The sequence below is a fragment of the Manis pentadactyla genome, chromosome 5 (assembly GCF_030020395.1).
Source record: "Manis pentadactyla isolate mManPen7 chromosome 5, mManPen7.hap1, whole genome shotgun sequence".
Classification (NCBI taxonomy): domain Eukaryota; kingdom Metazoa; phylum Chordata; class Mammalia; order Pholidota; family Manidae; genus Manis; species Manis pentadactyla.
This window is the reverse complement of record NC_080023.1, coordinates 10,646,421-10,660,206: the sequence shown is the minus strand read 5'-3', so window position 1 is coordinate 10,660,206 and position 13,786 is coordinate 10,646,421. Positions and strand designations below refer to the sequence as shown.

General features: G+C 37.5%; 1 long non-coding RNA gene across 6 annotated transcripts in view; it reads left to right on the top strand.

Moving 5' to 3' along the window:
* Nucleotides 1-13,786, top strand: part of LOC118930175 (uncharacterized) — a 358,120-nt gene that overhangs the window by 243,459 nt on the left and 100,875 nt on the right. For all 6 annotated transcript variants that reach the window (XR_008997687.1, XR_008997690.1, XR_008997689.1 and 3 more), the window contains one exon: nucleotides 1,621-1,851. This is a non-coding gene — a long non-coding RNA (uncharacterized LOC118930175). The remainder of the gene's footprint in view (nucleotides 1-1,620; nucleotides 1,852-13,786) is intronic.

Sequence of the window (13,786 nt, the reverse complement as noted above, 5' to 3'; positions counted from 1 at the left end):
TCAATTATAAAATTGGCATGCATTTTAAGAGACAAATGTGAAAAATGCTGGTTAAATGGAGGAATATGTACATTTATTATCTCAGTTATTTTTCTTCCATAAATGATAGTATTGGCTCCTCCATTTTTTCTTAAAACTTACTGTGCTTATCCTGAGGGAGAGATAGAGAGGATTTCTGGTCAATTTTTGTGTGACTTAATGCAGAATAATAACAAGTTGCCAAATTCATTAAACTGCATTTTAGACTGCTGAGGTATAATTTTCAGTATAGTTGAAAAAAATGGAGAGAAACTATTTTGGAGATTAACTTTTATTTTTGTCAAGCAATTCATGTGCATAGTGAACATAATTAGATATTTTTAAAAGGCTATGAGTGAAATGTAGCATGAGCTTTGTCCGTCCCACAAATACTCCTGACCCAAGATGCTCTCCCTAGAGGCACCTGCTTTCAATTATTAAAGCTGTCATTTCTGGTATTTGTGATATCCCTTTATTTCTCTTTCTTCACTGGTTAATTGTAAATGTTATCTATCAACTGTGTGTCATGGTAGTTGAATACTTAGTTCTCTTACATTCATATCTTTCTTCTCCCCTTACATTCTTTAAAACAGTTGTGGGATTTCAGATTCTGCAAATTCTTTAACACCCTTTCCTTTAAGACTGTGACTATGGTCTTTGGAATGCAGAAGAAGTGATGCTACCTCTATCAGCTCTGGATCGAGCCTTTAGGAGGACTGGTAGTTTTGCCTTGATCCTCTTGAATTACTTGTGGTCTCTCTTTGCCAGGAAGGAGGGCTCTGAAGAATTTGAGACATGTCCCACAGCAACCTCACAACCAAATAATAATATAAAAGAACCTTTGTCAGGAAGTTATATGGGTGTGAAATTGTCTAATATAGTGAATCTCTATAATACTCAAAGGAAACCCAGGAAGCTTGAAAAATAATTTAAATGATTTATATATCACCTACTGTATGTGAAAAGAGACATGAAAAGAGACATAGAAGAAACATGAGAACCTCTAACCTCTCTGCAAGAATCAGACTGGAATATATGCTACTTAGGTCATTTCTTCGGGAGAAAGAAAGATGATTCATGAAGGAACCAAAAGCCTATAGGGTAGACTCAAGAGTCATGAGAATTGTCTCAAGAAGCAGGACTGGGGTGGAATATGAGCCCTGGAAACAAATGTCTACTTAGATTTCAAAATTTCTCTAGATTAGTGACTGCAACGTGCCTCTTAGTTTGTCTCTTTTTAAACAGGAGTGTCTATGACGATTATCCTGTCTTGTTCCATCATTGTATACTGGGTGTGCAGGGCCCATATAACTTGTGTTTAGTTCCTAGGTCTTTAAATTGAGACAAACTGTACCTAAGGAGCCACACCTGAAGAGCCTCACCATCCCTGGTAATAGTTTATATGTAACCTCTTAGACGTTGAGCTGATGCTTTAATGTGATGCTTAGGAAGTCTTGGAAGGCAGAGAGCATATTTTGGATTTAGGAGGAATGTAAATGATTTGTGGTCAGAGAATGGACTATAGATGATTAAGAATGGCCACAGATTTTGTAATACTCCTCCATTTGAGAGATGGGGTCTGTTTTTCTCCTCCTGAATCAGAGCTGACCTGTGGCTGCTTGGACTGATGGAGCATGGGGAAATGATGCTTGGAAAGTGACATTTGACTTCTGCCTAGCATTTGAGAGGGCAAGAAGCATCTGCCTTAGTCTTTTGGATCCTTGAATGCACCCTATGAGATTGACCACATGGAGAGATCTGGCAACTGCATGGAGAGAGCGAAGCATTCAGCTAAATTCAGTCTTCAAGCCAACCTGAGGAAGATCCACGCATGTGAGTGAAACCATCTTGTACTTTCCATTCTGCTGCTGTGTGGGGATAAAGAGTGGTGGTTGGGTTTGATTCATTCATTACTCAGGCTTCCATGCAATCCACATTTTCTGTGTCTCACCCTCAACTTCTGCCAGACACAATGACTCTGTTTTTAAGACCTCTCTGGGTTTCATTTCTCTAAAGAATTTAATTCTGGCCTCTTAAAGGAGCCAGGAAAAAATAGCTTACTGCCTCTTCATGGGGTGGGGGAGATAATTGGGGGACAAACCCACATTTAGGCTCCAGATCTTACTTGAATTTTCCAGAGTACATAGTAACATGAGTTTTGAACATTTCTTAGAATCTTTGGGTTTAACTGACTTACTTTTTCATAATTACTCCACTCCCAGGTGTTTAGGATTAGATTTTTAGTGTTATTTTGGAAATAGAAACATAACAAATATATGCTATTTATAGAGAGACTTGCATTAAGAATTCAGCAAATTGTAGCTTTGTTACATTGTTGTCTTCATCTGTATGGTAAAGGAATTAACTGCATTATAGAGCACAGGTTTGGAACTATACTGTCTTCATTCAAATCCTTGTTCTGGTATATGATCTTTATGAGACTCTGAGCAAGTTACTTCTCTCTTTACATCAGTGACCCAGTCTATAACAATGGCACCAGTTTAACTATTTCATAAGGTTGTTGTGAAGACTATATATTGCAATCCATATAAGTTGATAGTCCCCTAGGTAATATATTGAATGCACATTAGCTACTCTTATTAATAATATCTCTAGATTGTCTCCACCTCAGTGATTCTCAAATGAAGTATTTCTATAATGATACTTATTTGATCAAAATAAAATATTGAGTGTGATGACAGAGTTACTGTTTATTCATCTCCTTGACAGCTCATTCATCATCTCTGTGGTTTGTCTGGGTAGCTGACTTTTTTTTTTTTTTTTTTTGTAGATAATTATTTTTTATTGAAGGGTAGTTGACACACAGTATTACATTACATTAGCTTCAGGTGTACAACATAGTGATTCAACATTTATATACATGACAATTCTAGGTACCAGCTATCACCATACCAAGCTGTTACAATATCTTGACTATATTCATTACATCCCGGTTACTTATTATTTTACCATTGGAAGTGTGTACTTTGTTTGTTTGTTTGTGAGGGCATCTCTCATATTTATTGATCAAATGGTTGTTAACAACAATAAAATTCTGTATAGGGGAGTCAATGCTCAATGCACAATCTTTAATCCACCCCAAGCCTAATTTTCGTCAGTCTCCAATCTTCTGAGGCATAACAAACAAGTTCTTACATGGAGAACAAATTCTTACATAGTGAATAAGTTACATGGTGAACAGTACAAGGGCAGCCATCACAGAAACCTTCGGTTTTGCTCATGCATTATGAACTATAAACAGTCAGTTCAAATATGAATACTCATTTGATTTTTATACTTGATTTATATGTGGATACCACATTTCTCTCTTTATTATTATTATTTTTAATAAAATGCTGAAGTGGTAGGTAGATACAAGACAAAATTAGAAAACATAGTTTAGTGTTGTAATGGGTAGCTGACTTTTGAGTCTTCATCTTCTAGGACTTTTGCTTTCTCTCTCTGGGAAGTTACTATGTAGAGAAAAACCATAGACAAGTTACATTTCCTGCGTCTTTATTATTAAGATGAGATATAGCATTTCCTCCCAGAAGTATGGCAAGACATTTTTGCATTATTAAGGCACCATGGGTTTTATGAATTATGTGCTTTGTAATTCAAATAAACCTCATCATTGTCTCCTGTAGGTAGAACTTTATTAGCAAGCAAAGCATACTCCAAACCAGAAAAAGAGTGCTGTCCTTAAAATCAGTTGAAACTTGGAAACAGAAAATGACTCAGCCAATCTTAAATGGAGGCAACCTTAAATGGAGGGCCTCACTTTATGCAATAGATATATTACTAAAAATCAGTGTAATTCCTCCTTTTGAAAAGACAGGAACAGCATTCATTAACTGTGTGATTACTTTGCTAATTTTTAGTGGGCAGTGGGTACTAACTGACAATTAAGGAAACAAAAAATTTATTATTATCCAAATATATTTTTAGTAAATGAATATATGACATGAGAAATATATGGTCCCTCTCCTCAAGAAGTCCACAATCTAATGGTGAAAACTGACACAAAAGTAAATAATTTTCAATGAATTTGCAGGGCATAGAAAAATTATCAAGCACACCTCATCCCTCAACCTAACTACTTCTTCCATAGTGACCTTCCTCATGTAGGTTATCTTCTAGTTTTTACTTTAAAATGGTTTTCATTTGGTCAACAGAATGGGGGATTAAACAAGATAACGGCATGATAAATAAGGCAGAAACCTCCTCCCCAAACCACATATAACATGAAAATACAGCAAATGCAACTAAACCTGAAAGAGCAACCAGAAAGAAGACTGCAACAGATGGCTTACATCTGGGGAAAGGAGAAGACCTCACAGAAAAGGGTAAAGTAGCAAAACCGTGATCTGGCAGGGCCCAAGCCCTCCCCCCGACCCCAGCTCACTGAAGGGAGGAAGAGAAATGGAATGGGGAGGGAGTAGAAGCCCAGGACTACTAAAAATCCACCCATGGAGATCTACTGTGGGAGCATAAACCCACATCACATGGTTCTCTGGAGATTAGAGGGGTCAGAAAACAAAGACAGGTGAAATACTTGGAGAGACTGAGATCCAGCTGCTTGGGGAGAACAGGTACTCACTACTGGCCTCTGCGGGGAAAAAAGAAAGGCAGGCACTTTGAAAGACTTCCCAATAGTGAGAGGGCTGATAAAGGGGCAAGGATTACACAGAGATTGCTGCTCAGGAGAAGGAACAGCTGGGAAAAATCGTCCTGGCACACTGAGCCCAGCAGGTTGGGAACTTTCAGAAGCTTCATGTACTCCATCCCCCTGGCTGGCAATACAGTGCCGAGGGCCAACACTGCAATATGCAGCCTGCTGTTCCTTCTGCTGAACTGGTTTGCAAACCTGCTGCCCCCCATTGTGCCAGGTGAGCCAGAGGGCAGCCTTGCCTATGGCAGCAACAAGGTCATACCATAGAGGCTCCTCCCTGCACACTTGGTCCACTGGCCCTGGAAGTAGAGGCAGGCACTGCAGCCGGGAAGAAGGAAAGAGCTCTTTCTTCCTGACAGGCACTGGCACCATGCACTTGCAAACTCTGCTATTGCTCCAGGTACTGGGCAGCTCCAGAGAGTGGAGCTTCTGGGCACTAGAGGCACTGCCAACACAAAGTTATTATTCCATAGTAATCATTAGAAATATGAAATTGCAAAAGAACCTGGTATAAAACAAAATCTATCAAATTCCAGAAAGAGGGCTAAGTGAAGCTGAAATCACCAATCATCCTGATAAAGATTTCAAAATAAAAATCATAAACATGTTCATGGAGCTACAGAAAAATATTCAAGAACCTCAGGTAAAAATTCAAGAGATATAAACTTTGAAAAATACAGTATCTGAAATGAAACATACAATGGACACCACAGAAATACAACGAATTATTAGAGAATACTATGAAAAATTATATGCTAACAAATTGCATAACCTAGAAGAAATGGACAACTCTTCAGAAAAATACAACCTTCGAAGACTGACTCAGGAAGAAACAGAAAATCTGAACAGATCAATTATGAGCAATAAAATTGAATCAGTAATCAAAAAACAACAAAACTCCTAGACCAAATGGCTTCACTACCAAATTTTATCAAACATTTAGAAAAGACCTAATACCAATCTTCCTTAAAGTTTTCCAAAAAGTAGAAGAGGAGGGAATGTTTCTAAACTCATTCTGTGTGGCCAGCATCACTCTAATACCAAAACCAGGCAAAGACACCACAAAAAGAAAAAATTACAAACCAATATCCCTGATGAACATAGATGCAAAAATACTCAACAAAATATTAACAAACCAAATTCAAAAATATATCAAAAAGATCATCTATCATGATCAAATAGGATTTATTCCAGGGATACAAGGATGATATAGTATTCAAAAATCCATCAACACCATACACCACATCAACAAAAAGGACAAAAATCACCTGATTATCTCATAGATGCTGAAAAAGCATTTGGCAAAATTCAACATTCATTAATAAAAACTCTCAACAAAATGGGTATAGTGGGCAAGTACCTCAATATAATAAAGGCCATATATGACAAACCCACAGCCAACATCATACTTAACAGCAAAAAGCTGAAAGCTTTTCTTCTTCCATTGGGAACAAGACAAAGATACCTACTCTCCCCACTTTTATTCAACATAGTTCTGGAAGTGCAAGCCATGGCAGTCAGACGGCACAAAGAAATAAAATGCATCCAGGTCAGTAAGGAAGAAGTTAAATTGTCACTGTTTGCGGATAACATGATGTTGTACATAAAAATCCTAAAGAATCTACCCCAACACTACTAGAACTAAAAACTGAATTCAGCAAAGTTACAGGATACAAAATTAATACACAGAAATCTGTGGCATTCCTGTATAGTAACATTGAAAAGCAGAAAGAGAAATCAGGAAAACAATTCCATATACAATTGTATCAAAAAGAATAAAATACCTAGGAATAAAACTAACCAAGGAGGTGATAGACCTGTACCCTGAAAACTATAAGACACTCATGAGAGAAATTAAAGAAGACACCAACAATGGAAATACATCCCATGCTCATGGATAGGAAGAATTAACATTGTCAAAATGGCCATCCTGCCTAAAGCAATCTACAGATTCAATGCAGTCCCTATCAAAATACCAACAGCATTCTTCAATGAACTAGAACAAATAGTTCTAAATTCATATGGAACCACAAAGGACCCCGAATAGCCAAAGCAATCCTGAGAAGGAAGAATAAAGCTGAAAGGATTATACTCCCCAACTTCAGGCTCTACAAAGCCACAATAATCAAAAGCATTTGGTACTGGCAGAAGAACAGACCAATAGACTAAAGGAACAGAATAGAGATCCCTGATAGAAACATGCACATATATGGCCAATTAATATATGATAAAGGAGCCATGGATCTACAGTGGGGAAATGATAGTCACTCAGCAAGCGGTATTGGCAAAACTGGAAAACTACATGCAAGAGAATGAAACTGGATTATTGCTTAACCCCATACACAAAAGTAAACTTGAAATGGATCAAAGACCTGAATGTAAGTCATGAAACCATAAAACTCTTAGAAGACAACATAGGCAAAAATCTCTTGAATATAAATATGAGTGATTTTTTTTCCTGAACACATCTCCTCGGGCAAGGGAAACAAAAGCAAAAATGAACAAACGGGACTACATTAAACTAAAAATCTTCTGTACTGCAAAGAACGCCATCAGTAGAACAAAAAGGCATCCTACAGTATAGGAGAATATATTCATAAATGACATATTCAATAAGGGGTTAACATCCAAAATATATAAAGAACTCACACTCCTCAACACCCAAAAAGCAAATAACCTGATTAAAAAAATGATGGTGGAAATGAACAGACACTTCCCCAAAGAAGAAATTCAGATGGCCAACAGGAACATAAAAAGATGCTCCACATCACTAATCATCGGGGAAATGCAAATTAAAACCACAAGGAGATATCACCTCACACCAGTTAGGATGGCCAGCATCCCAAAGACAAGCAATAATAAATGCTGGTGAGGATGCGGAGAAAAGGAAACTCTCCTACACTGTTGCTGGGAATGTAAATTATTTCAACTACTGTAGAAAGTAATATGAAGATTCCTCAAAAACTAAAAATAGAAATACTGTTTGACCCAGGAATTCCACTTCTAGGAATTTACTCAAAGAAAATAAGATCACAGATTCAAAAACACATATGCACCCCTATGTTTATTGCATCACTATTTACAACAGCCAAGATATGGAAGCCACCTAAGTGTCCATCAGTAGATAAATGGATAAAGAAGAGGTGATACATACACAAAATGAAATATTATTCAGCCATTAGAAAACAAATCCTACCATTTGCACAACATGGATGGAGGTAGAGGGTATTATGCTCAGTGAAATAAGCCAGGTGGAGAAAGACAAGTACCAAATGATTTCACTCATTTGTGGAGTATAAAATGAAACAAAATTGAAGAAGCAAAACAACAGCAGACTGACAGACTCCAAGAAGGGACTAGCAGTTATGAAAGGCAAGGGCGGGTGGGGAGGGAGGGAGGAAGGGGATTGAGTACACATAATGTAGGGGGGTCACGAGGAAGGCAATATAGCACAGAGAAGACAAGTAGTGACTCTATAGCATCATACTATGCTGATGGACAGTGACTGTAGTGGGGTGTGGGGCAGACTTGATAATGTGGGTGAATGTAATAACCACAATGTTGCTTATGTGAAACCTTCATAAGATTGTATATCAATGATATCTTAATAAAAAATGAAAATAAATACAATAAAAAATAATATAATAGTATTCATTCATTCATCAACAAAGCAATGTTTACTTTAAGTCTACTGTTTCCAGACCCAGTGTTAAGCACTGTGGAAATCAAAGTGGAGGACTCTGCATGTTGAATGAATAATTCCAATAAGAGATGGACTATTTAGAGGTATAGGACTATATAGAAGACGTCTGTATAGGGTCAGGGAAAGCCCTGGGGAAAGGCTAGTAAAGCGGAGATAAGTAAGACAAACGGGATTGACCCAAAACAAAGGAGTAGGAACAGAGGACTGAGAAGAAAGGCAAATGTACAAAAACTAATGTAGCATTGGGAAATTGGGGTTCATTTTGTCTGCAGTGAAAAATTCAAGATGAGGAGATGCAGGAAATGAGGCCAGAGAACCAGATAAGGTTCAGATGGTATATAGAACCTTTTAAATCATATTAAAGAGTTAGAGATTTATACTAAAGCCAATGGGACCTTAGCTCCTGGCCAGAGGGAGTTCTGGACAAGTTCACTATGGATTTGGTGAGACTGAACAATGACAATGGAATGTTGGGGGTAAAAAGGGGCTCATGTCAAGCTTTATTCTCACGGATGAACACTAGACTCCCATCCACCTCCGTCTCTGCCCTGGCTCAGCCCCTGCACCCCTCTTTCATGCTCTCTTGCTCTCTTCTCTAGGCTCTGCTCTCCGGCTTCCCTCTGCCCTTAGCACTGGGTGGAACTCTTAGAGCAATACGGGCCATAATATTTATTGCCAATGGGTATGTAAGCCTGAGCCTGTACGGTAGGCTAAGCATTACCTCATCGTATGTACACAATGGGTATTAGGTGAGGATCCTGGCCATGGAACTTTCAAATTCCCTACAGGACCATTGAAAGGTAACATGCTCAACAGTATGTTCTGAAGAAAAATACTGGCAACTGTGTGTAGATTGGGTTAGTACGGGGGAGGCTGGACACAGACCAGTTAGACTCTGACATCCAGGTGGGAAATGGCCTGGATAGGATTGTGAAGTGAATGGTGTTGTTTGCTGTTAAAGAAATTCACAACATAGGCACAGTCGGTGGAAGAACTTCCTTCTGTTAGGCAGGTGGCTCCTTTGTACCAGTAAAGACACAACAATTCTAAGAAATATTAGAAAAACAATTTGCAGTCAAGCAGCCTCTTTTCAATTGCTGTCTGACTTTAGGGAATTTCCATAAGTGCTCTGTGCCTTTGTTTTTTCATCTGCCAAGTGAGCGTGATAATAGTAGTTACACCTCCCGTATAGAGTTGTTACAAAGGTTAAATGAGGCAATAATTAAGTCGGGCTTCAACAGCCCTTAGCGCAGAGCAAGGCTTCCAGTGTGTGTCCTCTGTTCTCATTGGCATCGCCATCACCATGAGAAGCTTCGCTTTGGAATCCACCAAAACAAACGGGAGGATACTGAGGCTGATGACAGCAGTTCTCTAACGCCTGAGAGTAAGTGGAAGAGTCAGGGGATTCTTGAAGATTTTTGAGGTAGTGGGTAGGAAGTGGGTTAGTGACAACCTACAGCCACCTTCAGTATGAAAACTGGATTGGTGTGATAAGAAACAGATTGTAACATCATGAAGAAAGATAACACATACATCATCTATAAGAGAAGATAACACAGAGCTAATAGGTAAATTAGAAACAGCAGAGAATAAAATGGTTGATAATTGAGTGTTTGTCATAGAAAAAAATCTTAGGATGATCACAATGAACATAGAGAATAAAAAGGACAAAGATTAACAGAAAACAGGTGATTGATGTGGAAGGCAGAAAGCATAAGGATAAACTGTGTCCTTATGTAGTGAATTCAACAAATGAAACAAAAGTACTTAAAGATATAATGCATGCAGATTTCTTGAAAGAAATAAAGAAGTGAAACCTGTAGCTAGAAAATAAAATTCAGACTGATTAACTCTGGGGCACGTTCCAATGGAGTTGCTGGTTGTTCGTCAGAGATAAAGAAAGAATGCGTCAGATAGCCTGGAAGAAAAATGAGCCACCCGCGAGGGGAATGAGGGGTCTGTATCTGTAATTCTTGATAGTGATATTCAAGGCCTAAAGATAATGGATCGATTCCTATATAGGTCCAGTGGCACGAATAAAGAGTACAGTAGTGTTAAGTAAAATACTCAAGAAATAAAATAGCCATGGGCCTTTCTTACAACAAAACAAACAAAATTGGCATGATAGAACACACAAAATTTAAAAAAGAAAAAGCTGTGTTAAAAGGCCTGAGGTGAATATTGAATTTATTTAATTTATACCTAAGACTTAGGAAATTATATATGCAAAACAGAATGTGGATACTATGAACCTTGATAGTATAAAAATAATAATACAGCTTATGAAGATTAGAAGTGGGGAATGGATAAGGTAGAGGAATTGTAGGCAGGCTAGGGTCACTGCCTGATCTGACATATTTCATAGTGAAGAATAAACTGAAACTTCCTCAAATTAAAGCATGTAGTTAAAAGAACTAATGAGTCCAATTCTATAGTTTTTTTCATAATCTTTTCCTCTTAACTGTAAAGGGATATTTCATATTTTTGTGAAGGAATTCTTAAATGACATTCAACAATTTCTTCTATTTAATTTGTTTATTAAAATTAAGTTCAATATTATTTTAAAAACTAAAAATTGTGAAGTAGCATTTATCAGACTGATTCTTTCCTTTAAGAATTATTTCTATTTATTCATGTCTTTATCCTTTTCACATATATGCATATGTGAAATTGGTATCTAGACTTATGCTAATAATAATAATAAAAGTAATAATAGCAGCTAATAATTTTTGTCCAGTGCAGGAATTTTCCTTGCACTGTACATATAATACTTCATTTAATCTGACAACAACATTAAGAGACAGTGCCATTATTATCTTCCTTATTGTGGAGATGAGAGAATTGAGGCATAGTAGGGTTTTGTGACTTACTCAAACCAACATAGATAGTAAGTGGTAAAGCTAGGATTCTAACCCAGATAATTTTTAACCACTAATGCTGGGGCATGTTCCAATGGAGTGCTATTTTAGGATGACTTGTTTCTTTCATTTTTTTAGTTCTTTCCTTTATTTCTCGAATTTTACATCATAATTATATAAATATATAATATTTATTTATATTTTATATATTTATTAATTTATTATATTTATGTAAATACAACTGTAAATATAAACATAATTATAATTATATACATGTCTACATATATATGACATGTTCTATGTATGACATATATGTGACTTCTCTCTATATACACACATATCATTCACAAGTAAAGGGGAAAAAATATGAAAGGGGAGAGGTGAGAGGAGAAAGCAGGTTGGGGGAGATAAGAGCTGAGAGACATAGTGGGGGGCTAAACCTGACTTGCTAGAAATAGAAAAGAGCCTTAAAAATATTAGGAATATTTAATATTCAATAGAAATGTATTTTCTCTGTGCAATTTAATGTGAATCCCCTAAAGGGATAATAATCTACTAGAGGCAGCTGACAAATAACTGAGCAGGACACATGTCCAAATTTGGATTTATACTGAAGCAGAAATAAATAACAAGCCACAGTTCACAGAGTGAAGATGGAGAATTTAGCAAAAGATAAAAATTAAAGCTGAAGGTGATTGGGAGAGATGCAAAATCTCAGGATTCCCAGAACTCCTGTGAAGGATTTCTCACAGGATATGGGGTCAGTCATGAGGAAGTCCAGTTATGCAAAGGACTTAGTAGACACTGGCATCTGAATCACACACCCATCTTCACACCATTTTATTATCCCCATTGTGACATGGAGGAAAGCCAGTGAGTCTTGGAGAAGAAAAAATCTTGCCCAGAGTGGTGGTAGAGGATGAATTTACACTCATGTCTTCTCATCTGCAAAGTCTAGAATCTTTCACTGACACTTCTGCTGAGTACTAGAATATATCTCATTATCACAGCTTAAGAGATATAGAGAACATCAGAAGTGATATAAGCTGTGGCTGCTACTGTATTAGCAGCCAATTCAACCTCACCAATTCCAGGAAACTCTCAGATCAATCTGATTATTCTTCAAGTCAGTGTGAACCTGTAATTTAATCACCTGTTAATTTGAAATTTCGTTTTGTGTCAAATTCCCAGGAGGCATCATAGAACATTACCTACTATGTGATTAAAGATCACGAGTTACAGCAGCAGAGGTTACCAATAAGAAATGCCCATCAGAGAGCTTAGGTCTGTCCCTCGACATTATGACGCTACAGAGTGTCCCCTAGTGCCTCTTGGAGAATTTGGCTGTTTTCCTTTTTTGACTGGCTAGTCATGGCTGAACCTGCTGCTGCTCTTAGATTTATCTGCCATCTAATGCCTGGATCAGTTGATCTCTGCCTCTGTTTTCTTTCAGTGACAACTCTTTAGGAAATGAGTATAATAGTATGAGGCGTATTATTATTTGTATTATAATAATTATTCTATTAAATGAGGCATTTCAACTCTCCTGCTTAGCCATCTTCCTCCCTGGAACATGGTCCATGACACCTGTTCAGATTTCTCCCATGATTCTAGAAAGACCCAGGAAAGGCACACCAAGTTTTACCTTCACCTCTCTCATGTCCATTACCATCCATACCTTCTCAGAAGTATATTTACATCTGATGAATATCATCCCATATGAGAACAGTAGTTCACTGATGGCATGATTTGCATTTCATTTTCTCTGGAGTGCCTCATGGACTTTCACTCAGCAAATGCTCAATAAACAATAGTTTGGTTCATGAATTTACATATTAGAAAACAGCTTCCTCAACAAGGTGGAAGACCCTGAAAGTGGCATTTGTTCAGAGCCATTTTATGAATAGCATGTACGTTCTTCTTAGGTGTACTTTGTGCTATCTCATACTATTCTCTTAACCATGCTGCAAAGTAGACAATATTGTCCCCACTCTCTAGATAAGGAAAAGAAAGAGACAAATAAAATAAGCTCTCCAAGATTGCATAGTGATTTCAGAAGTGGACCTGGGCATGAATGCCAGTTTTAACTGTAAAACTTGTGTTTGCTTTTGATGTGGCTCACATGTTCCCTTACGAGCGGCTGTTCTGTTCCAGCTACACCTGCAATTCATGGACATTCAAAGGAGCAAGTAGAAGGAGGCCATTCTTGTCTGATCTGTAAGCCTTCATTTCTTGAGCTCTGCAACAAACAAACACATTGCTCAGGAGAAGCAATCTATTTCTGATTAAAGAACAGATGCAATCAGTTTTGTTAGCCCTCATTATTCCACAGTGAAGCAAGCCGTTATTGCCGGATGGAAGATATTTTGAAAGGTGTCACTGAGTAAAGGTCCCAGACAGATTAAACAAATGATGGAGGAAAACATTCTAAGTTATTCAACACCTGGAAATAAGAAGGAGAGATGTTTATTTTTAGGCATGGACCAGTATCAGCATCAACACGAGCACCACAGGCATTTGTGTGTTTGTGGGCCT